The following is a 26,755-nucleotide window of genomic DNA, read 5'->3' as shown; positions in this document are numbered from 1 at the left end:
TCGAATGCTTTTTCAGCATCAATTGAGATGATCATGTGATTTTTCCCTTTTGATTTGTTAATGTGCTGTGTTACATTAATTGATTTTCTTGCGTTGACGCATCCTTGCATTCCTGGTATAAACCCCACTTGGTTGTGGTGTATAATTCTTTTTATGTGCTATTTGATTCAGTTTGCTAATATTTTATTGAGAATTTTTGCATCTATGTTCATTAGGAAGATTGGCCTGTAGTTTTCTTTTCTTATAGCATCTTTACCTGGTTTTAGTATTAAAATGATTTTAGTTTCATAAAACGAGTTAGGTAGAGCTCCTTTTCCCTCAATATTTTGGAAAAGTTTGAGCAGGATTGGTGTTAGTTCTTTCTGGAATGTTTGATAAAATTCCCTGTGAAGCCATCTGGCCCTGTGCTTTTCTTTGTAGGAAAATTTTTGATGATTGATTGAATCTTTTTACTTGTGATTGGTTTTCAAATCTTCAATTTCTTCCTAAGTCAGAGTAGCTTGTTTGTGTGTCTCCAGGAATTTGTCCATTTCATCTAAGTTGTTTAGTTTGTTGGTGTATAGTTGTTCATAGTATCCTCTTATGATTTATTTCTTCAGGGTCTGTGGTAGTGCATCCCTTCTCATTTCTGATTTTGTTTATTTGCATCGTCTTTCTTTTTTTCTTCGTCATTCTTGCTAGTGGCCCATCATTTGATTTGATCTTTTCAGAGAACCAACTTTTATTGATTCTTTCTGTTCTTCTTTTGTTCTCCCATTCATTTATCTTTGTTTTAATCTTTGTTATTTCTCTTCTATTTGCTTTGGGGTTAGTTTGCTGTTCTTTCTCAAGTTCCTCCAGGTTTGCTGTTAAGTCCTCAATTTTTGCTCTTTTTTTTTTTTTTTTAAATATAGGCATTTAAGGCAATAAATTTCTCTCTCAAAACAGCCTTTGCCACATCCCAAAAGTTCTGATAAATTGTATCCTTATTTCATTCATCTCCAGATAGCTACTGATTTCTCTAGAAATTTCATCTTTGACCCACTGGTTGTTTTAGAGTGTGTTATTTATTCTCCATATTTTTGCGAATGTTCTCGTTCTTTAGTGGCTTTCGAGATCCAGCTTCATCCCATCATGATCAGAGAAAGTGCTTTGAATAGTTTCAATATTTTAAAATTTATAAAGACATGTTTTGTGCCCCAGCATATGATCTATCCTGGAGAATATTCCATGAGCACTATAGAAGAATGTATAATCTTGTGCTTTGGGGTACAATGACCTATATATATCTGTTAGGTCTAATTCACTTATCAAGGTTTTTGACTTCTATATTTCCTGTTGATCTCCTGTCTTGTTGTTCTATCTGTAGAGGAGAGAGGCATATTGAAGTCTCCTACTATTATTGTTGAAACATCTAATGCTCCCTTCAGTTTTACCAATGTCTGTCTCATGTACTTTGGAGCTCCTTGATTGGGAGCATAAATATTTATGATTGTTATATCTTCTTGGTGAATTGACCTTTTAATTAGTACATAATGCCCTTCTTTGCCTCTTATGATGTCTTTACACTTAAAGTCTATTTTGTCTGATATTAGTATAGCTACTCCTGCTTTCTTTTGCATGGAAAACCTTTTTCCATCCTTTCACTTTCAATCTATTTGTTTCCTTGTGTCTAAGATGAGTCTCTTGTAAGCAGCATATAGCTGGATTATGTTTCTTAATCCATTCTGACAAGCTGTATCTTTAGTTGGTAAGTTTAGTCCGTTAACTTTCAAAGTTATTACTGAAAATGCCTTTCTTTATTCTACAGTCTTATCTTTTTAATTTTGTCAGATCTATATATTCTTTTCCTTCTTTCTCTTTGTATTCTTCAAATTACCCTTAGTGCTACTCTTCAATTCTGTGCCCCCCTCCAGGCCTCCCTCTCCTGTCTTTTTTTTTTTTCAGCAGACAGAACTCCTTTTAGTATTTCTTATAGGGCTGGTCTCTTGTTGACCAATTCTTTCAGGACTTCTTTGTGAAAACTTTAATCTCTTCCTCAATTTTGAAGGACAGTTTGGCTGGGTACAGAATTCTTGGCTGGAAGTCTTTTTCTTTCAGGATCTTGAATACATCATACTACTGCCTTCTTACCTCCAGGGTGCTAGTTGCATAGTCTGAACTCAGCCTTATTTGATTTCCCTTGTATGTGGTAGATTGTTTTTCTCTTGCCACTTTCAGAATTTTCTGCTTCTCTTCAACATTTGACAGACTGATTAGTATGTGCCTTGGGAAAGGTGTATTTGGATTTATTCTATTTGGAGATCTTTGGGCTTTTTTGACTCATGTATTTATGTCATTTATGAGGGTTGGGAAGTTTTCCCCTGTTATATCCTCAACTACTCTTCTTAGCCCTTTACTTCTCTCTTCTCCTTCTGGGACATCAATGATTCTTATATTTGTGCACTTTGATTAGTCCATCATTTCCTTGAGTTCCCATTCAATTTTTTCCATCTTTTTTTTGTCATTTTGCTGTTTTGAGTCTTTGAAGTCAATTATTCCATCCTCTATATCACTTATTCTTTATTTTGTCTCTTCAAATCTGGTGTTGTGTGCCTCTAGCATGTTTTTTATTTGGTCAACAGAGTCTTTAATCTCTGTGATATCTGCTATTTTTCTATTTATTCTTTCAAATTCCTCTTTGTGCTCTTCTACTGCCTTCTTAATCTACTTTATGTCATTTGCTATCCCACTTATTTCATTAAGTAGAGTTTTATGAGCATCTTTGATTAGTTGTTCCAATGTCTGTGTCTCCTCTGGTGTTTTAATTTGGTCATTAGGTAGAGCTATATCTGTCTGTATTGTGATATGCTTAGTGATCTTCTGCTGTCTTTGTGGCATGTAAATATCTTGATTGATTTACTTTGGGAGTTGATTTCTTTCAGTAGTCTAAGGCCTTGTGTTTGTGGGATGGTTGTACAGCAGGGAGCAGGGCACTCAGTGTGGTGATTTGTTTCAGGGCAGGTGTAGGCTCAGGTTGGGGATGTTATGTTGATTTTTGTGAACGTGGGCACCCAGTGTCCAGGGAGGATATAGCTGCATGACTGCAGTGGTCTGGGGGGCATAACCCTGATGTGTGCTGGTCTAAGGCACAGGGCCCTTTGTGTGCATGTGTAGAGGCTGTGGCAGCAGGTCGGCATTTTGCCTACATGGATTGGGGCAGATGTGACCCAGCTGAGCAGGTCAGTACTTTCTCAGAGCTGGGTAGTGTGGCTGAGGGCCGTGAGCATGCACAGTTCTAGGAGTGCTGTAAAGTGTGGTTCCCAGAGCTGAATGATGTGATTGGGGGCCTGTAAGCATGCACGGGCCTGGTATTTCCATAAACGGATGTGCCGAGCTCACGCAGGGTGGAGTAAGGCTGTGCTACAGTATGGGTGGGGAGGGGGCAGTGTGCAGGTGTAGCCTAGGTATGGAGGTTAGTGCCAGCAGCCTTTATGCACTGGAAACAGCCTTCAGGAAACATGGAGTGGGAGGTAGTGCTCGGGAGGTTTGCAGGTGATGTGGGTTGGGCTGCACTTGAGGAGGCGGTGTGAGACAGGTACGTGCACTGGGGGCTGGTAGGGTCTGGGAGTCTGGGGCCTAAGGAATGGGAGCTGATGACAGGGTTCGGGTGCATGGGGTGTAGGGTGAGTCACCAGTCACAGGGCTGTGCTGGTGAGGGTAGTGTGCCCAAGAGATTTGGCCTGGCTCACTTCCTAGTCCCAGGCTCCCATCCATGCACTTCTGCAGGTTCTGCACCTCTGGGCCTCTGCACCAGGGTCCAGCTTTCTGCCTCTCAGTTCCTTGTCATCTGGAACCAGAGCTGCTGCATGTGGTGCAGAAGGCTCTCCCAGGTCAGCCACACTCCCAGATTGCCACCTAAGTCACCCTCCTGTCTGTTCTCTAACTTTTCTGTGGAGCAGGGCTAAGTTTGAGCTGCTCTATTTAGCTGTGTTCCCAGAAGTTAAAATCTACCATAAGTTCTTAAGAACAGAATTTTTCCATTCTTGTTTGTGTGTTTCTTGCTGTGTCTATATGGAGGCTTTTTTTCTTTTTTTGAGGAGCATCTCCTCAGATATTATTGACCCCAGTCAGATTCTCTCAGACTAGATAGGCCCACTTTCAGGAGGAGATAGTAGCCAGTATCAAGTTTCTTTGAGGGTGAGACCCAGCAAGTTATGAAACTTCCTTATGAAACCTCTAGTTCTGTGCTTTTCCTATCCTGCCCAGCATGTGGCATTTGCCTGCCCATAGCTTCCCAACTGTGTAAAGTAGTGCTGTGCCTTTAATTTCAGCAGCCTCTCCCTGCCAGGTGCGTGGTCGAGGACAAGCTTGAAGTTTTAGATTGGCTTTGTTTGCTTCTGTTTTTCAGACTCTGGGAATTTATTTCTCTGAAGGAGGATAGCCACTTAAGCTAGACCCCATCCCCCTTTTCCTGGGGAAGATACACAGTTTAAGAAATTGTCCTCATCTACCTGATTGTTTACTTTGTTTCTCAGATGTGCCTTAATTCTGCCCTTTCCTGGTGCAGTGCTGGAGCCTAAGAGTGCTTGCAGTTCCAAGCACTGTTGAGCTGTTGAGAAGTTAAAAATATGCCTTTATAGAGCAAGAATCCCGCTCCCTAAGTTTGCCAATCATGAACTGGGGTTGGTATATGGCTCTATATGTCCCCATACTATATATACCCCCTTTTCTCAAGGTCCATCCCTTTTCCAGTATTTTGTGCTGTCCAATTCAAAAAACTTCTGGTTTTTAATTTTTTCCATCAGCCCTGCCCCCTCTCTGCTGGGGTGAAAACTGGTTAATTTAGTGCTGACTCCAGGTTTATCTGGGCTCAGAGCCTGTTTTCAATAGTTAGACTTTGTTAATTAATTCCACAATTGAAGCTTGATTGAGGTAATTCCTTGCTGCTAGAAAAGTCTGTTTCCTTTGCCCTTGGGGAACCAGCCTTCCTTGCCCATGGGGGAGGGGTGCTGGCCTCTGACTTGGGAGACTTATAGTTCTGTATGGATCTCAAATATTCCAGCTGTTCCAGACTGGTGTATGATGTGTGTCCAGTCACTGATGTCCACCCAGCCATTGTTCTCTACAGTTCCTGGCTATTTACTAGCTGCTCTGGAGGATGAACTAAATTCCATGCCTCACTATGCCATCATCTTACCCTAGTCCTCTCTACTGATTGACTTTTGACTGAAAACAAACCTTGAATTCCTACTGGGGAATTATTTATTATCCTTTTTATATATTGCTAGATTTGATTTCCTAATATTTTGTTAAGGATTTTTGTGTCTATGTTCATAAAGATTGTTGATCTATTAATTGTCTTTTTCTATAATGTGCCTTTCAGGTTCAGTATTAAGATTGTGCTTAATTGAGTTGAGAAGTGATCCTGCATCTTATGTTTTCTGAAAGAATTTGTATAAGATTGCTGTTATTTATTCCTGAAATATTTAGTAGAATTCACCAGTGAAGCAATCCAGGCTTAGAGTCTTTTTGTTATGGATTTTTTAATGATGAATTCAATTTCTTTAATAGATATAGTGTCATTTAGATTTTTTAATCTTAAGTTAGTTTGGTTAAGATTTCCCTTTATTAAATGTTCCTGTGGTCTATAGGAATACATGTTTTCATTCCTACTATTCCCATTTGTGAAAGAAAGAAAATAAAATTTTAAATAAAGTTCTAACTAAAAATCTTGCAAATGAGAATTATTGTAGTCAAAATAAAATGCTAATAGATGACTTCTGGTTTCCTCTCTGATATTTAAAAGACTTGGAAGTCCTCACTGCCATCCTCACAACAAAGAAGAAGGTGATCAAACTAAAAGTCAAAAATCTCTTCTTAGATCTACCAGAGAACTGAGGTCACAGGCTAAACTGGTACTATAAAACAGTGTAGTGAGATGAATACAAAGAATCACAGCTCACCAGGAGGAGAAGCTACTCAAGCTAGGAACTGGTAGGAAAAAACTGTAATGGATGAATTGTGGAATTAGAGTATGGACTAGTTTGAACATTAAAGACTCCTGGGAAGGGAGACATTCTTTAGAGGGAACCTCCACATTTTTATAACTTTTATCTCCAGAAGCCCTTCCAGATTCTTATGGTGAAGAATGGAGAAAAAAATGCCCTCATGTTTCCATCAAAGGAAGGGAAATATAACCAGCTTGAAAAATACTCTGGTTGTTCTGTTCTCCACCTTTGCTCAAGGGAAACTATTTTTACCAGAGTCTAAGTGGCATGGATGAAGGAAAATACCCAAATCCAGCCCTATCTAGCCTTCCTGTCTCACCTAAGGGAGAAAAAGAAGCTTAGGTTCACTTGTTAATGTCACACCTCAGGAACATAGGCTCATTAAAAGACAGACAGTATCTTTAGATGCAACTACAAGGCTTCTCAGGCTCCAACTGCCTCAGGCATAGGCAGAATTTATCTTGTTGAGTGTTTGTCTGGAGTCTCTGCCTTCTCTGGGAGGGGTGTGGGACCCAGCTCAGGTGGATTCCCTCCCTCAAGGAATTCAGACCCCTGGGTCTGGAAAAGTGAAGCAATTAAAGCCAGCCTGCAACCTCATCTCTACCTCAACCATGCTCCCAGCAGGAGAGTCTGCTAAATCAAATCAATGAATTGAGGGAGGCTATAAATAAGGCAAGGAATGAACAAAAAGGAGAAATAGAAAGTGAAAAAATAAGTCACAGAACTTATGGGAATGAAAGGCATAGTGGAAGAGATGAAAAAAATAATGGAAACCTACAATGTTACATTTTAAGAGGCAGAAGATAGGATTAGTGAACTGGAGGATGGGACATCTGAAATTTGACAAGCAAAAGAAAATTAGGGAAAAGAATAGAAAAACATGAGGAGGGACTAGGGAATTGAATGACAACATGGAGCACATGAATCTAAGTGTTGTGGGTGTCCCAGAAGGAGAAGAGAATGGAAAAGGAGGAGAAAAACTAATGGAGGAAATTATCATGAAAATTTCCCAACTTGTATGAAAGACTTAAAATTACAGCTCCAAGAAGTGAAGAATACCCCAATCAGAATAGATCCAAATAGATGTACTCCAAGACAATTACTACTCAGAATGTCAGATGTCAAAGAGAAAGAGAGAATCTTGAAAGCAACAAGAGAAAAGCAATCCATGACATACAAGGGAAGCCCAATAAGACTATGTGTAGATGTCTCAGCATAAACCATGGTGGTGAGAAGATGGATGATATATTTAAGTTACTAAAAGAGAAAAGCTGCCAGCCATGAAGTCTATACCCAGCAAAATTGTCCTTCAAAAATGAGTTGGAAATTAAAACATTTTTAGACAAAAAAATCACTGAGAGATTTTGTGACCAAGAAACCAGCTCTGCAAGAAATACTAAAGGGAGCACTAGAGACAGATAGGAAAAGACATGAAAGAGAGAGAGATGTGGAGAAGAGTGTAGAAATGAAGACTATCAGTAAAGGTAAAAAAAGAAAAATTAGATATGACATATAAAATCCAAAAGGTGAGATAGTAGAAGAAAGTACTGCCTATATACAAAATGTTAATGAGTTAAACACCCCAATCAAAAGACACAGACTGGCAGAATGGATTAAAAACAAGACCCATGTATATGCTGTCTACAGGAAATGCATCTTGGACCCAAGGATAAACATAGGTTGAAAGTGAAAGGTTGGGAAAAGATATTTCATGCAAATAACAATCAGAAAAGAGCAGGAGTAATTATACTAATATCCAACAAATTAGACTTCAAATGTAAAACATTTAAAAGAGCAAAGAAGGACATTATATATTAATAAAAGGAACAATTCAACAAGACATAACAATCATAAATATTTATGCGCTGAACCAGAATGCTCCAAAATACATGAGGCAAACACTGAAAACATTGAAAAGAGAAATAGACACATCTACCATAATAGTTGGAGACTTCAATTCCCCACTCTCATCAATGGACAGAACATCTAGACAGAGGATCAATAAAGAAACAGAGAATTTGAATAATGCAATAAATGAGCTAGACTTAACAGACATTTATAGAACATTACACCCCACAACAGCAGGATATGCCTTTTTTCTCAAGTGCTCATAGATCATTCTCAAGAATAGACTATATATTGGTCACAAAGCAAGTCTCAATAAATTTAAAAAGATTTAAATCATACAAAACACTCTCTCAGATCATAAAAGAATGAAGTTAGAAATCAATATGTCCTAGATTGCTAGCTGTCAGAATGCAATATACCAGAAATGGAATGGTTTTTTAAAAGGGGAATTCAATCAGTTGCTAGATTACAGTTCTATGGCTGAGAAAATGTCCCAATTAAAGCAAGTCTATATAAATGTCCAATCTAAGACATCCAGGGATAGATACCTTGGTTCAAGAAGGCCGATGAAGTTCAGGGTTTCTCTCTCAAGTGGAAGGGCACATAGCAAACACAGTCAGAGTTTCTCACTCATCTGGAAGGCACATTGTGAACAAGGTCAGGGTTCTTCTCTTATCTGGAAGGGCACATGGCAAATACAGCACCATCTGCTAGCTTCTTCTCCTGGCTTTCTGTTTCATGATGCTCCCCAGCAGGCATTTTCCTTCTTCATCTCCAAAGGTTGCTGGTTGGTGGACTCTGCTTCTCGTGGCTATGTCGTTCTGCTCTGCTCTCTCTGAATCTCCATCATTCTCCAAAATGTTTTCTCTCTTATAGAACTCCAGAAACTTACAAGACCCACCCAAATGGATGGAGAGATGCCTCCAGCTAATCCTGTCTAAGAACCACTCTTGATTAAATCTCATCTTCAGGTAGATGATCTGATTACAGTTTCAAACATACAATATTGAATAGGATTATTCTACCTTTATGAAATGGGATTTATATTAAAACATGGCTTTTCTAGGGGACATACATCCTTTCAAAAGCAGCACACCTGGCAATACCATTGCTAGGTACCTACTCAGAGGGCATGAGGGCAAGGACACAAACAGACATTTGCAGACCAATGTTTATAGCAGCATTATTTACAATTGCCAAGAGATAGAAATAGCCAAAATATCCATTAACAGACGAGTGGCTAAACAAGATGTGGTATATACACGCGATGGAATATCATGCAGCTGTAAGACAGAATAAACTTATGAAGTATGTAACAACATGGATGGACCTTAAGGACATTATGTTGAGCGAGATTACCCAGAAACAAAAGGACGAATACTGTATGGTGTCAGTGATATGAACTGACATTAGTGAATGAACTTGGAGAATTTCAGTTGGTAACAGAGACCATCAGGAGATAGAAGTAGGGAGATATTGGGTAATTAGAGCTGAAGGGATGCAGATTGTACAACAGGACTGATTGTAAAAATTCAGAAATGGATAGCACAATACTACCTAACTGTAATACAATAATGTTAGAACAGTGATTGAAGCTGAATGTGAGAATGAGGCCTGAGGGAGGAGGTCTGGGGGCACAAATGAAATCAGAAGGAAAGATAGATGATAAAGTCTGAGAAGGTATAATCTAGGAATGCCTAGAGTGTATAATGATAGTGACTAAATGTACAGATTTAAAAATGTTTTTTCATGAGGAAGAACAAAGGAATGTCAATACTGCAGGGTGTTGAAAATAGATGGTAATTAATATTTTAAAACTTTAACTTAAGTGTGAGACTAAAACAAAATGTTTATTTGGTACAAAATAATGCATTTCCTTATATAACTTATGTGGACAGCTTAATTGAACACCATAGTACATGTAACCTTGAGTAGGGCATGAGATTTTGTAGGTTTGTCCAGAGTGATGCCCTGGTAAATCCCAGAGTGATTTCAACAGTGAATAAAAAAGTATTTACAAAGTCTCCTTGCAGGAATGGTGAGAAAGGGGGGAAAATTCAGCTTCCCCAAGTGGAGAATTCTTGATATTCTCACAAGCAGGGGGGACAGCTAAAGCAATAGGCTGAGCTCCCAATCTTGGAGTTTGTTCATATGAAACTTAACTCTGCAAAGGATAGGCTAAGTCTACTTAAAATTAAGCTAAGGGTCACCCTCAAGAGAACCTCTTTTGTTGCTCAGATGTGGCCTCTCTCTCTCAGCCAACATGACAAGCAACCTCACCCCCCCCCACACATGGGACATGGCTCCAAGGGGTGTGAACCTTCCTGGCAATGTGGGACAGAAATTCTAGAATGATCTGGGACTCAGCATCAAGGGATTGAGAAAACCTTCTTGACCAAAAGGGGGAAGAGTGAAATGAGACAAAATAAAGTGTCAATGGCTGAGAGATTCCAAATAGAGTCAAGAGGTTATCCTGGACGTTATTCTTACGCATTAAATATATATCACCTTTTTAATTAAGGTGTAATGGAGAGGCTGGATGGAACTGCCTGAAAATGTAGAGTTGTGTTCCAGTAGCCATGTTTCTTGAAGATAATTGTAATGATATAGCTTTCACAATGTGACTGTGTGATTGTGAAAACCTTGTGTCTGATACTCCTTTTATCTACCTTATTGATAGATGAGTAAAACATATGGATTAAAACTAAATAAATAATAGGGGGAACAAATGTTAAAATAAATTTAGTAGATTGAAATGCTAGTGATCAATGAAAGGGAGGGGTAAGGGGTATTGTATGTATGAATTTTGTTCTGTTTTCTTTTTATTTCTTTTTCTGAGTTGATGCAAATGTTCTAAGCAATGATCATGATGATGAATATACAAGTATGTGATGATATTCAGAGTTATTGATTATATATCAAGAATGGAATGATCATATGGTAAGAATGTTTGTGTTTGTATGTGGTTATATTTAATAAATAAATAAATAAAAGTTCAAATACAGCAAAAAATATGTAGACATATCTGTGCTGGTTTGAAGCTGGTATGTACCCCAGAAAAGCCATGTTCTTTTAATCCAATTTTGTGGGTGCAGACCTATTGTGGGTGGGACCTCTTGATTGGGTTGTTTCCATGGAGATGTGACCCACCCAACTCAAGGTGAGTTTTAATCCTTTTATTATAGTCCTCTATGAAGAGAATAAAAGGCAGTAAACATAGAGAGAGCTTAGATAGGACATAGAGAGCAGAGAGATGATACCAAGTGACTGACACTTGGAGACAAAATACACCTGGAGAAGCTAAGCAAGGACCCACAGAACCTGAAGGACGTAGAACCTGAAGAGAGTGAAGAGAAGCTAAGAGATGGAATCAGAATTTTCCCTGGAGAAGCTCAGAGAGGACCCACAGACACCTAGAGAGAGAAAGCCAAAATCAGAAGCTGAAAGCAATGGAACTGGGAAGGGATCAGCAAGACACCGGCCACATGCCTTCCCAGCTGATAGAGGTGATCCAGATGTCAGCAGCTTTTCTTTAGCGTCCAGGTCTCATCTTATTGATGCCTTAATTTGGACATTTTCATGGCCTTAGAATTGTAAATGTGTAATGTAATAAATTCCCTTTGGAAAAGCTAAAAAAACAAAGGAAACAGAACAAAAACTGCAACAGAAGTGAAGATTGTCTTTGATGTGGACATGGTTGAGATAAGAATCTGTGATATTGAAGATATATCAATAGAAACTTCCAAACTGAAATGCAAAGTGAAAAAAAAAAGAATTAAAAATATGAAGCAAAATATTCAATAATCTCGCACAGTTACCAAAGGGTAACATATGCATAATGGCAACTGCAGAAGGAGAAAGAGAAAAGAGTAGAAGAAATATTTGAAGTAAAAATGGCTGAGAATTTCCCAAAACTAAGACAGATACCAAACAACCAATCCAGAAAGCTCAGAGAACACCAAGCACGGTGTGATGGTTTGAAAGGATGTATGTCCCCGAGAAAAGCCATGTTTTAATCTAAACTCATTTCATAAAGGCAGAATAATCCATATTCAATACTGTATGTTTGAAACTGTAATCAGATCATTTCCCTGGAGATGTGATTTAATCAAGAGTGGTTGTTAAGCTGGATTAGATGATGACACGTCTCCATCCATTTGGGTGGGTCTTGATAAGTTTCTGGAGTCCTATAAAAGAGGAAACATTTTGGAGAAAAAAAAAGAGATTCAGAGAGAGCAGAGAAGAACAACATAGCCACGAGAAGCAGAATCCACCAGCCAGCAACCTTTAGAGATGAAGAAAGAAAATGCCTCCTGGGGTGCTTTATGAAACAGGAAGCCAGGAGAAGAAGCTAGCAGATGATGCCATTCTTGCCATGTGCCCTTCCAGATGAGAGAGAAACTGACTTTGTTCACCATGTGCCCTTCCACTTGAGAGAGAAACCCTGAACTTCATTGGTCTTCTTGAACCAAGGTATCTTTCACTGGATGCCTTAGATTGGATATTTCTATAGACTTGTTTAATAGGGACATTTACTCAGCCTTAGAACTGTAAACTAGCAACTTATTAAATTCCCCTTTTTAAAAAGCCATTCTGTTTCTGATATATTGCATTCTGGCAGCTAGCAAACAAGAACACAGGGTAAATGCCAAAATATCTATGTATAGCCATATTATATTAAAACTTTAGAAAACCAAAGAAAAAGAGAAAATCTTGAAAGGAATCTTGGAGGGGCAGGGCAGCTTACCTATAGAGGAACAAGAATAAGAATCATGTCAGACTTCTCTTCACGTACCCTGTGAGCAAAAAGAGATGGAAGTGAAATATTGAAAGTATTGAAAGAAAGACCCACCAACCTAAAATTCTGTATCCAATGAAATTATCCTTCCAAATGATGGAGAAATAAAGCTTTCTCAGATCAACAAAATCTGAGTAAATTTGTCACAAGTAGATCTGCCTTGTAGAAAATGTTAAAAGAAGTCCTTCAGAGAGAAGGAAAATGATACAGATCAGAAACTTGAATCTACATAAAGAAGAGTTAGAGAAGGAATAAATGAAGGTAAAACAAAAAATTTCATTTTTCTTATTCTTCATTGATTTAATAGATAACTGTTTTTTTTGAAAATAATAATGACAGTGTGTTGTGTATTATAGCTTATGGATTAGTGAATTCAATGACAGCAATGTTATAAGGGTTGGGAGGTAGGATTTGGGAACACTCCTATAAAGTCCCTGTGCTACTTGTGAAGTGAGCTAGTGTTATTTGAAAGTGGATTTAGATTACTTGTACATGTATACAAACACTCTAGGGTAACTGCTAGAAAAATTGTGACCATAGAAGACAAAGAAGGGAAGGTTAAAACAGAAACAGAGAACAAGTGTAACAAATAGAAAATGGTAAAATATAGTGGACATTACTCCAAATGGGTCAATAATCATTTAAAATGTGAATGGTCTAGGTATACCAATTAAAAGACAGAGACTGACAGAGTGAATAAAAAAGAAATGCCCAACTATATGTTGCCTGAAAAATCTCACTTTTTATTGCCAAGGTCCCTTGAAGGATCAGAGAAAAAATATGAAACTATTAAAACTTTACCATTGGGGAAACTCATAATACTGTGTCAAACATTAGGGACACCCAAAACAATAGGCCAAGCCCTTGATCTTGAGGCTTGCTCTTGTGATGCTTACGTATGTAGCAGAGAAGCTTAGCCTACCTATAGGTATGCCTAAGAGTTACTTCTGGAGGACCTCTTTTGTTGCTTAGATGTGGCCTCACTCTCACTAAGCCCAACTCTGCAAATGAAATCATTGTCCTCCCCGCTGTGTGGGACATGACATCCAGGGATGAAAGTCTCCACTGGTGGTGTGGGAGATGACTCCTAGGGATGAGCCTGGCCCTGGCACCATGGGATCAACAATGCCATCTTAACCAAAACAGGGAAAAGAAGTGAAATAAATAAGGTATCAATGGCTGAGAGAGTTCAAACAGAGTCGAGAGGCTACTCTGGAGTTCACTCTTATGCAAGCTTCAGTTAGGCATTGCTACCTATCATAACTTGCCAAACCCCAACGAAACCTATTCCTGCCAATCCTCAAGAATACCTAGGGCAGTATACAAGTTTCTACAAAGGTTCCATACACTAGGATAACTTTCCAGAAACCTACAACCTCCAAATGGGTCTCTGGACAAGATAAATCCTGAAATGCAGAGAAGCCAACCTTTCCAGAACATCAACTAGTTCCATCTCTACATTTCATAATATTGACAACTCATTCCAACATGAAAAAGTTAGAATGGGCATAGCCTAAATACCCCTAAAGAGTGGGAGAAAGAGCAAAGGTGATGATGGAGTTATACAGAGAAGGTAAAGTATAAGAAATGAGTATGATTGCTGAATATTGATATTTCATTTAATCTCCAGTATCTTAGAGCAGCTAGAAGTAAAAACTTAAAATTGTGGAATTGTAACCCATACCAAACTCTGAAATTTGTTCAACACAAATTGTTGTGATGTGCTTTGAAATTTATTGCTTTTTTGTATATATTTTATTTTTTCACACACACAAAAAGAAGGAAGAGTATAACAGAGAAGATAGGATTTAACAAATGAGTATGACTGCTGAATCATTATACTGATATTTCATTTGTCTCCAGTGTCTTGGAGCAGCTAGAAGAAAAAACAAAAAATTGTAGAACTGTAACCCATACCAAACTTTAAAATCTGTTCCATAACTACTTGTGCTGGTTTGAAAGGATTTATGCACCCTAGAAAAGCCATGTTTTAATCCTAATCCCTAATCCCATTTTGTAAAAACAGCCATTTCTTCTAATCCCTATTCAGTATAGGGAAATTTTAATTAGAAGACCATGTCTTTCTTACCCTTATATTCTGAATTACCTTATCACAACCTAGTTGACTTCATTCTTATCTCTAAATATGAGGTTATACATATACATAACAGCCTTTCAAAATCCAGAAATAACAATAACCACTCTGGACTAAATATAACTGCTGTTAGAGCTTACAATCTAATTTCTTATAAGAATTTTCTAAGTGAGATTATACAATATTTGCTCTTTTCTTTTATAGTAAATTATAGTAAAAGCAATGGAAACCACTATATAAATTGTAAATCTACCTATATCTTCCAAATTAGCAGAGATGGAAAAGAGAGGATCAAAAAACATATCAACCTCAAGAAAACAGAAAAGGAGAATAAAAAACAAAGGGATGGTATAGTGGGTTGAATTATGCCCCCAACAGGATGTCTTCAAGTTCAAACCCCTACTACCTGTGAATATGACCTTCTTTGGAAATAAGATTTTTGCATCTATATCAAGTTAAGATGAGGTCATATTATATTATGGTGGGCCCTAGATCCAATGACTGGTATGTTTATAAGAGAATGGAAAGAGATATAGAGACACAGGACACAAAAATAGGGGAGAACAGCATGTGAAGTGGAGTGATACAGCTGTAAGCCAAGGAAAATGAAGGATTTCTGGCAACCATCTGAAGACAGAGTCGTGGAACAGACTCTTCCTCTGAGACTTGAGAATGAGCCAACCCTGCTGTCACCTTGATTTTGGACTTTTGGCCTTCTGAACTCTGAGATAATGAATTTCTGTTGTTTTATGTCTCTAGATAATTTTTTATGCAGTCCTTGGAAACTAATACAAATGGTTAATATAAAATATAAAATTAAGCAAATTAAATAGGTAAAAGCATGTCAGTAATCACAGTAAACAATAAATGGAATAAAAACAATGTGATATATTGTATTAGTTATTTTTCTCTCCCTGCTTTCCCATATTCATCTGTAGACCAATTATACTTTTCTTCTTTATTAACTTTAAGCTTGGTTATGTAACTTGGGCAATGTATAAATGGATGTATTTTACGCCATATCTGAGCAGAGGCTTTGAATAGGTTTGTATAATTTGCCTAGGCCTCCTGTGCTATCGCTTTCTATTATGAATACATTTGATCCCAGATGGGACTATTCATTCAGCCTGCAACCTAGAATTGGAAGACACATGGGGCGTATCTGAACCAAACCTAAATTCTGGATCTGAGCCCCACCAAGCGCTGGCAGGGCCCAGCAAATCCCAGCAGAGTGACAGACAACCCAGAGATTTAAGAACAAAAAATAAAATTTGGTTTTTACAAACCATTGAGTTTGGGGTTATTTGGTTGTTTTATACAGCTTTATTGCAAAAAAACTTACTAATATGGAAATTGATTTATAGAAGTTGGATGCTCCTGCAATAGAAACCAAATATTTTGTCATTGGCATTGAAACAAAGGTATAAGTGATGAAAAACAGTTCTTGAGACCTCTAAACATAGTAATCCATGTTTTATAGTGGTGAAATATTGTGTAAATTGTTACCTCTGAATTGTTCTTTATAGTAACTCAGGAAGGCAGAAAATGTACTAATTGATCTTGTGATTCATGCAAAGAGATTTTGAGACTATACTGTCAGCTTGAACTGGTTATTAGCTGTATTTAATAACGTTCAGAAAGAAATTTGCCTATTTGGAAACAGGGATAAAAAGAAAAATAGTGAATTCAGAAAATCTGTGATTGCAAGTGTATTAGTTTAGGGTTCTGTATAGAAACAGAATCAACATGGAACACTCGCAAACATAAAATTTACAAAAATGTCTCACATGAGTGTGGGAACGCAGAGTCCAAAATCCACAGGGCACTTCTGCAAAGCTGATAATTCTGATGGAGGGTCTGAACGAACTCCACAGGAGAGGCTCACCAGTCGAATCAGGAAGAGAGCCTGTCTCTTTTGAATCCTCCTTAAAAGGCTTCCAGTGATTAGATTAAGCATCACTCATTGCAGAAGACACTCCCCTTGGCTGATTACAAATGGAATCAGCTGTGGATGTAGCTAACGGGATCATGATTTAATTCTGTGAAATGTTGTCATTGCAACAGACATACCAGCACTTGCTCAACCAGACAAACAGGCACCACCACTTGGCCAAGTTGACACATGAACCTGACCATGACAGCAAGGTTGACAAATGAAGGTATTTTTCATCTACAACCAATGAAAACAAATTTAGAAATGCTTTCTAATACATGAAGGGTATTTGACCCCCAAATTAAGATACCTCAGGGAAAACACATAATTAAAGGTATAGCCATCACACCCTTTTTAAAACCTCTGATTCAATTAAAGTGGTGTCTAGTATATCTTTTTAGCTATAGTATACTTCTTTGACCCATTGGCTTTGTCCTTGACCATGTGACCTGACTTCACAATGGAGTGTGAGCATGTATTCTCTGTGTGGATAGATCCAACAGATAGAATTTACTAAGAATATCAAATATTTGAACAATAAAACTACCAAGTTCACTCTATGGATATATAGACTCCTTCACACAACAAACAGAAATTTATCTATGTATATATTTAAAGTACACATGGAGATTTTACATAGTTGATACATACTGTTAAACAACTTTCTGAGAAAGAATATTATATAGAAAGAATTAGCCCAGAATAATTAACTTATAAACCAACAAAACACATAATGTGTATTTTAAAAAAATAAAAACTTTGGAAAGAAATAAGTGCACTTATAGAAATGAGGAAATTCAATAGGAATTATAAATATGTACATCAATGAAAGTATGTGCAGTAGAGACTGCAAAATCTCTCTCTTTATTTTTTGTAATAGGGTTAAAAAAAAAGGCACAGTCACCTTACCAAGGTTTCCATTTTCCAGTCCCATTTGCTGCTAAATGTACCCACATGACTAGAGTAACATAAAAATTTGGAATGGTGATGATCAAAGCACCCTTGAGGGACAGGTGTTGATGATAATATAGCCACCAAAAGTTAAGGATCCAGAGATGCCTGTAACTGGAATACCCACTCTGATTTTTAGGCGAGAAAGAAATAAAGTGTCTTTTTTGAGTCATTGCATCTTATGTTTTCTTTATTATAGTAAATCACATCCAGTATTTGTGAGATGCCGCTAAATCATTTCTCAGTGGTAAATTTATATTTTAACCATTTATTTAAAATATTGAAAATAAATAAAGTGTTTAGCTAAAGAAGTTGGAAAATGATAACAGAGCAAATTCAAAAAAGAAAAAGAGATGGAAAAAAGAAATAATGCAGAACCTAAATGAGCGGAATAGTAAACAAACAACAAGCTTATTCTCTGAAAGAAAATGAGACCATTTTCTAGCAAGATTAATCAACAACAAAAAATAAAGATAATTAAACATCAGAGAATGAAAAGGGGCACATAATTAGAGGTCAAATGGACATTTAAAAAATTCATGGAAGAATATTATAAATCTAAGGAAAAGGTAAGAAAAAATATATAAGGAAAAGGTAATAAATACCTCAGTAATCATTAGGTAAGTTGATTTGATTAAATAGATTAAAGTCAAACAAAATAAAATACAGTCAATAAATTAAAAATAAATGAAAATAAATTATATGGTCATACATTATTTTAGGTGAGAAACTGTTAATTTGAAACTGCTGTATACCTCAGAAAAGCCACATTCTTCTTTTTTATTTTTTATTTACTTTTTTTTAAATACCAAAAAAACCTAACAAATGCAAACATTCCTATTTTGACCATTCTGTTCTACATATATAATCAGTAATTCACAATATCATCACATAGTTGCATATTCATCATCATGATCATTTCTTGAAACATTTGCATCTATTCAGAAAAAGAAATAAAATGAAACCAACAACAAAAAATTTATCCATACCATACCCCTTACCCCCTCCCTTTCATTGATTACTAGCATTTCAAACTAAATTTATTTTAACATTTGTTCCCCTTATTATTTATTTTTATTCCATATATTCTACTCGTCTGTTGACAAGGTAGATAAAAAGAGCATTAGACACAAGGTTTTCACAATCACACAGTCACATTGTGAAAGCTGTATCATTATACAATCATCTTCAAGAAACATGGCTATTGGAACACAGCTCTACATTTTCAGGCAGTTACCTCAAGCCTCTCCATTACATCTTGAATAACAGGGTGATATCTAATTAATGGGTAAGAATAACCTCCAGGATAACCTCTCGACTCTGTTTGGAATCTCTCAGCCATTGACACTTTGTCTCATTTCACTCCTACCCCTTATGGTCGAGAAGATTTTCTCAATCCCTTAATGCTGAGTCTCAGCTCATTCTAGGATTTCTGTCCCATGTTGCCAGGAAGGTCCACAGCCCTGGGAGTCATGTCCCACATAGACAGGGGGAGAGTGATGAGTTTGCTTGTTGTGTTGGCTGGAAAGAGAGGCCACATCTGAGCAACAAAAGAGGTTCTCTTGGGGGTGACTGTTAGGCCTAATTTTAAGTAGGCTTGATCTATCCTTTGTGGGGTTAAATTTTATATGAACAAACCCCAAGACTGGGGGCTCAAGAAAAGCCACATTCTTTAATCCTCATTTAATATTGCTGGGTGGGATCCTTTTGATTAAGTTGTTTCCATGGAGATGTGATTCACCCAGTTGTGGGTGGGAACTGTAGATTAGGTAGTTTCCATGGAGATATGTCTTCACCCATTGAAGGTGGGGTTGTTTGCTGGAGTTTTTAAAGAGGGAACCTATTGGAGAAGTTTTAGATCTCACACAGCCAGAGACCTCTGGAGATGCAGAAGGAAAATGCCTTATGAAATAAGAAGCTGGGAGAGGAAGCTAGAAGATGTCACCATGTGCCTTCCCAACTGACAGAGGTGTACAGAAGCCAAAGACCCCAACAGACACAAGCCATGTGCCTTCCCAGCTGACAGAAGTGTTCTGGATGGCATCAGCCTTTCTTGAGTGAAAATAACCTCTTGTTGGAGCTTTAATTTGGACATTTTCATAGACTTAAGGCTGTAAACTTACAATTTAATAAATTCCCTTTTAAAAAACCATTCTATTTCTGTATATTGCATTTTGGCAGATTTAGCAAAGAAACAGAAACATATAATTTTTATCTTTCACCACATTTGAGAAGTATTTTTGCCATTATTCCTTCAGATATTTTTATGACTCCATTGTTTCTTTTCTCTCCTTCTGAGACTCCAATTACCCATATGTTAGGCCTTGTTATATTGTCACACATATTCCTGAAGCTCCAGCTATTTCTTTTTTATTTTCTCTTCTTTCTTCTTCACATTGGATAATTTCTAATGAGCTATCCTTTTCCTCTGTCACTTGTGTTATGCTATTAAGTCCATTCAGATTTAGTTCAGACTTTGTGTTTTTCAATTCTAATGTTTCTCTTTTGCTTTTTATATATTTACTTTTTCTCTGCTATTTCCTAGTTTTCATTTCTTATAAGCATGTTTTCACTTATTTCATTAAGCATATTCAAAGTAGAATCTTTAACATTTTTACCTGATAATTTCAACATCTGGGTCATTTTAGGATTGACTTCTGTTGATTGATTTTTCTCTTGAGAATGTTCACATTTCTCTGACTCTTCATAGGTCAAGTAATTGTGGATTGGATCTTGATTAATGTGAATATGTGTTGTATAGTCTCTGGATTCTGTTATATTTCTTCAAAAGTGGGCTGATGTATTTGTATTATCAGGCAATTAACTAGCCTAAACCCAAATGGAAAACTTTTTCTTGCCTTTGGCTGGTAACAGCTTGCAACTTATTTCATATTGTTTCAGTCTGTCCACACGTGCCATAGATTTAGGTGGGTGTTTAATAAACAATTTGAAGTCCCTATACTCTGACTCTACCCTTTCTGGAATTGTCCCATACTTTCTGGTAGTCCTCCTGGCCCTGGTTCCTTCCTCTGCTTCTTCTGACCAGAAAGATGCATTTTAGATGTTCCTTGATTCTCTGGTACTGTGGCTGCCCTCAATACAAAGCCACAAAAATGGGAAACTCATCCTGAGGTAGTCACTTCCTTAAAGTTTCAACTGTCCTTTAAATTCTGACTGCTTTTGTTCACTCTCTGGAACTCTCAGACAATTATTTCTTGAAGTTTGTCAGAGATTATAGTGGACTCTTAAGTGTACTCCATTATTTTATATGCCTGGCGCAAAGACAGGCATGTAGACTAGTACAATAGAATTGAGAGTTCAGAAATCACTCCTCACATCTATGGCCAATTGATTTTTAATGCAGTTTTATTGAATTATAATCACATACAACATAATCATCCAAAGTATACAATCAGTGATTCACATGTGCATTCATCACCACAATCAATTTTGAACATTTTCATTACCCCCCCAAAAAAGAATAAAAAGAAAAAGAGCACTCAAAACATCCTATACTCAAGGATGGTTCAACATAAGAAAATCAATTAATGTAATACACCATATCAACAAATCAAAACAGAAAAATCATATGATCATCTCAATTGATGCAGAGAAGGCATTTGACAAAATTCAACATCCTTTCCTATTGAAAACACTTCAAAAGATAGGAATACAAGGGAACTTCCTTAAAATGATAGAGGGAATATATGAAAAACCCACAGCTAATATCATCCTCAATGGGGAAAAATTGAAAACTTTCCCCCTAAGATCAGGAACAAGACAAGGATGTCCATTATCACCACTATTATTCAACATCGTGTTGGAAGTTCTAGCCAGAGCAATTAGACAAGAAAAAGAAATACAAGGCATCAAAATTGGAAAGGAAGAAGTAAAACTATCACTGTTTGCAGACGATATGATACTATACGTCGAAAACCCGGAAAAATCCACAACAAAACTACTAGAGCTAATAAATGAGTACAGCAAAGTAGCAGGTTACAAGATCAACATTCAAAAATCTGTAGCATTTCTATACATGAGCAATGAACAAGCTGAGGGGTAAATCAAGAAACGAATCCCATTTACAATTGCAACTAAAAGAATAAAATACCTAGGAATAAATTTAACTAAAGAGACAAAAAACCTATACAAAGAAAACTACAAAAAACTGTTAAAAGAAATCACAGAAGACCTAAATATATGGAAGGGCATACTGTGTTCATGGATTGGAAGACTAAACATAGTTAAGATGTCAATCCTACCTAAATTGATTTACAGATTCAATGCAATACCAATCAAAGTCCCAACAACTTATTTTTCAGAAATAGAAAAACCAATAAGCAAATTTATCTGGAAGGGCAGGGTGCCCCGAATTGCTAAAAGTATCTTGAGGAAAAAAAACGAAGCTGGAGGTCTCACGCTGCCGGACTTTAAGGCATATTATGAAGCCACAGTGGTCAAAACAGCATGGTATTGGCATAAAGATAGATATATCAACCAATGGAATTGAATAGAGTGTTCAGATATAGACCCTCTCATCTATGGACATTTGATCTTTGATAAGGCAGTCAAGCCAAGTCACCTGGCACAGAACAGTCTCTTCAATAAATGGTGCCTAGAGAACTGGATATCCATATGCAAAAGAATGAAAGAGGACCCGTATCTCACACCCTATACAAAAGTTAACTCAAAATGGATCAAAGATCTAAACATTAGGTCTAAGACCATAAAACAATTAGAGGAAAATGTAGGGAGATATCTTATGAAGCTTACAATTGGAGGTGGTTTTATGGACCTTAAACCTAAAGCAAGAGCACTGAAGAAAGAAATAAATAAATGGGAGCTCCTCAAAATTAAACACTTTTGTGCATCAAAGAACTTCATCAAGAAAGTAGAAAGCCTACACAATGGGAGACAATATTTGGAAACGACATATCAGATAAAGGTCTAGTATCCAGAATTTATAAAGAGATTGTTCAACTCAACAACAAAAAGACAGCCAACCCAATTACAAAATGGGAAAAAGACTTGAACAGACACCTATCAGAAGAGGAAATACAAATGGCCAAAAGGCACATGAAGAGATGCTCAATGTCCCTGGCCATTAGAGAAATGCAAATCAAAACCACAATGAGATATCATCTCATACCCACCAGAATGGCCATTATCAACAAAACAGAAAATGACAAGTGCTGGAGAGGATGCGGAGAAAGAGGCACACTTATCCACTGTTGGTGGGAATGTCAAATGGTGCAACCACTGTGGAAGGCAGTTTGGCGGTTCCTCAAAAAACTGAATATAGAATTGCCATACGACCCAGCAATACCATTGCTAGGTATCTACTCAGAGGACTTAAGGGCAAAGACACAAACAGACATTTGCACACCAATGTTTATAGCAGCATTATTTATAATTGCAAAGAGATGGAAACAGCCAAAATGTCCATCAACAGATGAGTGGCTAAACAAACTGTGGTATATACATACGATGGAATATTATGCAGCTTTAAGACAGAATAAACTTATGAAGCATGTAATAACATGGATGGACCTAGAGAACATTATGCTCAGTGAGTCTAGCCAAAAACTAAAGGATAAATACTGTATGGTCCCACTGATGTGAACTGACATTCGAGAATAAACTTGGAATAAGTCATTGGTAACAGAGACCAGCAGGAGTTAGAAACAGGGTAAGATAATGGGTGATTGGAGCTGAAGGGATACAGATTGTGCAACAGGACTAGATACAAAAACTCAAAAATGGACAGCACAATAATACCTAATTGTAATGTAATTATGTTAAAACACTGAATGAAGCTGCATCTGAGCTATAGTTGTTTTTTGTTGTTTGTTTGTTTGTGTCTTTTGTTTTTTTCTTTTTCCTTTTATATATATATATTTTTATTTATTATTATTATTTAAATTTTTTCTCTATGTTAACATTCTATATCTTTTTCTGTTGTTTTGCTAGTTCTTTTCCTAAATCAATGCAAATGTACTAAGAAATGATGATCATACATCTATGTGATGATATTAAGAATTACTGATTGCATATGTAGAATGGAATGATTTCTAAATGTTATGTTAATTTCTTTTTTTTATTTAATTAATAAAAAAAGGAAGAAACAAATTTAAAAAAAAAAACATCCTATACTCCCTATCTCCCTATTGTTTATTTTATTGTCTTTATTTTCTAACTCACCTGTCCATACACTGGATAAAGGGAATGTCAGTCACAAGGTTTTCACAATCACATGGTCAGACCATAAATGCTACATAGTTTTACAATCATCTTCAAGAATCAAGATGACTGGATTACAGTTCGGCATTTCAGGTATTTCCTTCTAACTACTCTAATACACCAAAAACTAAAGAGGGATATTCATGTAATGCATGAGAATAACCTCCAGAATGACCTCTCAACAATATTTGAAATCCCTCAGCTACTGAAACTTTATTTTGTTTCATTTCTCTTCCCCCTTTTGGTCAAGAAGGCTTTCTCAATCCCTTGATGCCAGGGCCAGACTCATCCCTGGGAGTCATGTCCCACATAATGGAGGAGGCCAGTGAGTTATCTCCACATTTGGCTTAGAGAGAGAGACCACATCTGAGCAACAAAAGAGGTTGTCTGCTGGTGAATCTTAGGTGTAATTATAAGTAGGCTTAGCTTCTCCTTTGCAGGAGTAGGTTTAATAAGGGCAAGCCCCAAGATCAAGGGGTTGGCCTGTTAAATTGGTAGTCCCCAATGCTCACGAGAATATCAGGAATTCCCCAGGTAGGGAAGTTTAATATTTCCACCTTTTTTTTCAAGTCCTGCTAGGAGACTTTGCTAATGCTTTTAAATTTTCTTCCCAGATTACTCTGGGATGTATTGGGGCATCATACTAACCTGTACAAACTAACAATATCTCACTCCTTATTCAATGTTCCATGTAATTATGGTGTTTAAATAAACTGACCATACAGATTAATTTAGGTAGTATGCTACAGCAAATACAAACTTTGCACCAAATAAACATCTCATCCTTTAGTATCACACAGAAGTTGAAGTTTTGAAACACGTGAATATCATCCTTTATCCTTTAGACTGATTTACCCTAATCTTAACCAGATCAGCTTCATTCATAAGTCTAACTGAAGTCTGATCTCTTTTTCAGCATTTTTAACAGTTGCTGTATGGGGTAATGCTGACTTTCATAGTTACATAACTTTGGTTCTGAGTCTCAGATGTCTCACAGATACCAGAACAACCAGGTTAAATTCAAAGTGCTCCACATCTTAGAATTCAGAATGAACATTTACAATTTAGGAATAGATGTGACTGCTGTAAGAGTTTACAATCTAGGAACCTTTACAATAAGCCTTCCCTGATTACCTATGCTCTTGAATTCAGTTCTCAGTTTGCACATAGTTAGTCCATATTCATTAGGCATTATAATATTTATCTTTTTGCTTCTCGGTTATTTCACTCAACAATCTGTCCTCAAGTGTCACTCACCTATTTGCAAGCCTCACAACTTCATTCCTATTTACAGCCACTCAAAACTCCATTGTATGCATACACCACAGTCTGCCTTTCCATTCCTCAGTCTATGTAACCTTGGGCCACCTCTATCCATTGCAAATAGAGATAACTGCTGCCATAAACACCAGTGTGCAAACGTCCATCTGTGTTCCTGCTATCAGTTCTTCCAAGTGTATACCTAATAATGGGGTTGCAGGATCATATAGCAACCCTATATTTAGCCTCCTGTGGAACTACCACACTGCCCTCCAGAGGGGCCACATCTTTCTACTTCTTTACCAACAGTGAAAAGGTAATCACTCTCTCTACATTTTCTCCAGCACCTGTATCTTTCTGTTTATTTTTAAAACAGTTTTATTCATACTCTATACAATCCATCTTAAGTAACAAACAATGGTTCCTGGTATAATCACATAGTTATGCATTTACCACCACATTCTATATGAGGACACTTCCATTTCTTCTGCAAAGAAAAAAGGAGGGAAAAAATGAAGAATAAAAAATAAATATAAAGGAAAAACAATAACACCAAGAATTCAATACCCCTCACTTTTATTCCCTCTTACTGACTTTTAGCATTGGTATATTGCCTTTGTTACATTCAGTGGAGGAATATTACAATGTCTCTGTTAACAATAGACCCTAGTTTGCATTGATCGCATTTTTTCTATATACCACCCACTTTTTCAACATCTAGCAATGTTGGCATTCATTTGTTGTCCCTCATATAAAACATTCTTATATTTTTACATTTAATCACCATCATTGTGCACTCTAGGTTTTGCTAAATTATACAGCACCAATCTTTATCTTCTGTCCTTCCTTCTGGTATCATGCATGCCCCCTAGCCTTCCTCTTTCAACCATACTCATGCTCAGCTTTGTTCAGTGTACTTACAATATTGTGCTACCATCAGATAATATTGTGCTATCCATTTCTGAATCTTTACAATCAGTCCTGTTGAACAGTGTCTACTCCTTCAGTATCAAATGCCCAATCTCTACCCTCTTCCTATCTCCTGATAAAAAAAGTTCGGTCATTAATGTTTGTGGCATAATTTTATTCTTGGCCTGGTGGCTTAGTCTCTTTCTCTCCCTCCCTCGCCATTTTGGCACGTCCGGTTCTTCTAAGCCTCTGAATTACAAGCCTCACCAGCGACTAGTGATGATGCAGCCTTGTCTCTCTAACCCTATTGGCCTTCTCCTTAGTCCTCCACCTACCCAACATCCTCTGCTATGGGTACACTCAGGAACAGCATCTCTATGGTCACAGTCACTCATCCGTCTTCCCTGTGTGATTGGCTACCCTCCCCTGAAGGCCATGCCCTAACTCCGCCTCTCCTCAAACTGTATATAATCCAGGGCTCATCAAGCCTCGTGGTCTTTAGCTTCTGGCGGCCCTGGCATAAGCGTCTACCAACAATAAAGCTACCTCGCTTCATGCCTTAATTGACTCGGCCTCCAGTCCTTTAGACCCGCAGCGAGGTCTCCTGCGCGCGCCCCTTGGACCCAGACCCCCGGCTCGAGCCCCTTTTCTGCTTGTGGCAGTGTCGTCTAGCAAGCAGTGAGAAGCTGAGGAGTAGAGGGTCCCCGATAGCTTAGCGGTTGGGCCAAACCGCAAATGTTAGTTCATATTAG

At 37.3% G+C, this 26,755-nt stretch overlaps 1 long non-coding RNA gene across 2 annotated transcripts in view; it reads left to right on the top strand.

Annotated features, from left to right (window-relative positions):
* Positions 1-26,755, top strand: part of LOC143644725 (uncharacterized) — a 171,575-nt gene that overhangs the window by 125,673 nt on the left and 19,147 nt on the right. Inside the window, exon 3 of one of the 2 annotated variants that reach the window (XR_013156833.1) lies at positions 8,694-8,781. The exons of the other annotated variant lie outside the window; for it this stretch is intronic. This is a non-coding gene — a long non-coding RNA (uncharacterized LOC143644725). Of the gene's footprint in view, positions 1-8,693; positions 8,782-26,755 lie in introns of those variants that run through there. 2 annotated transcript variants of the gene reach the window in all.

Source organism: Tamandua tetradactyla, chromosome 8 (assembly GCF_023851605.1).
Source record: "Tamandua tetradactyla isolate mTamTet1 chromosome 8, mTamTet1.pri, whole genome shotgun sequence".
Classification (NCBI taxonomy): domain Eukaryota; kingdom Metazoa; phylum Chordata; class Mammalia; order Pilosa; family Myrmecophagidae; genus Tamandua; species Tamandua tetradactyla.
This window is presented reverse-complemented; position numbering and strand designations above follow the sequence as displayed.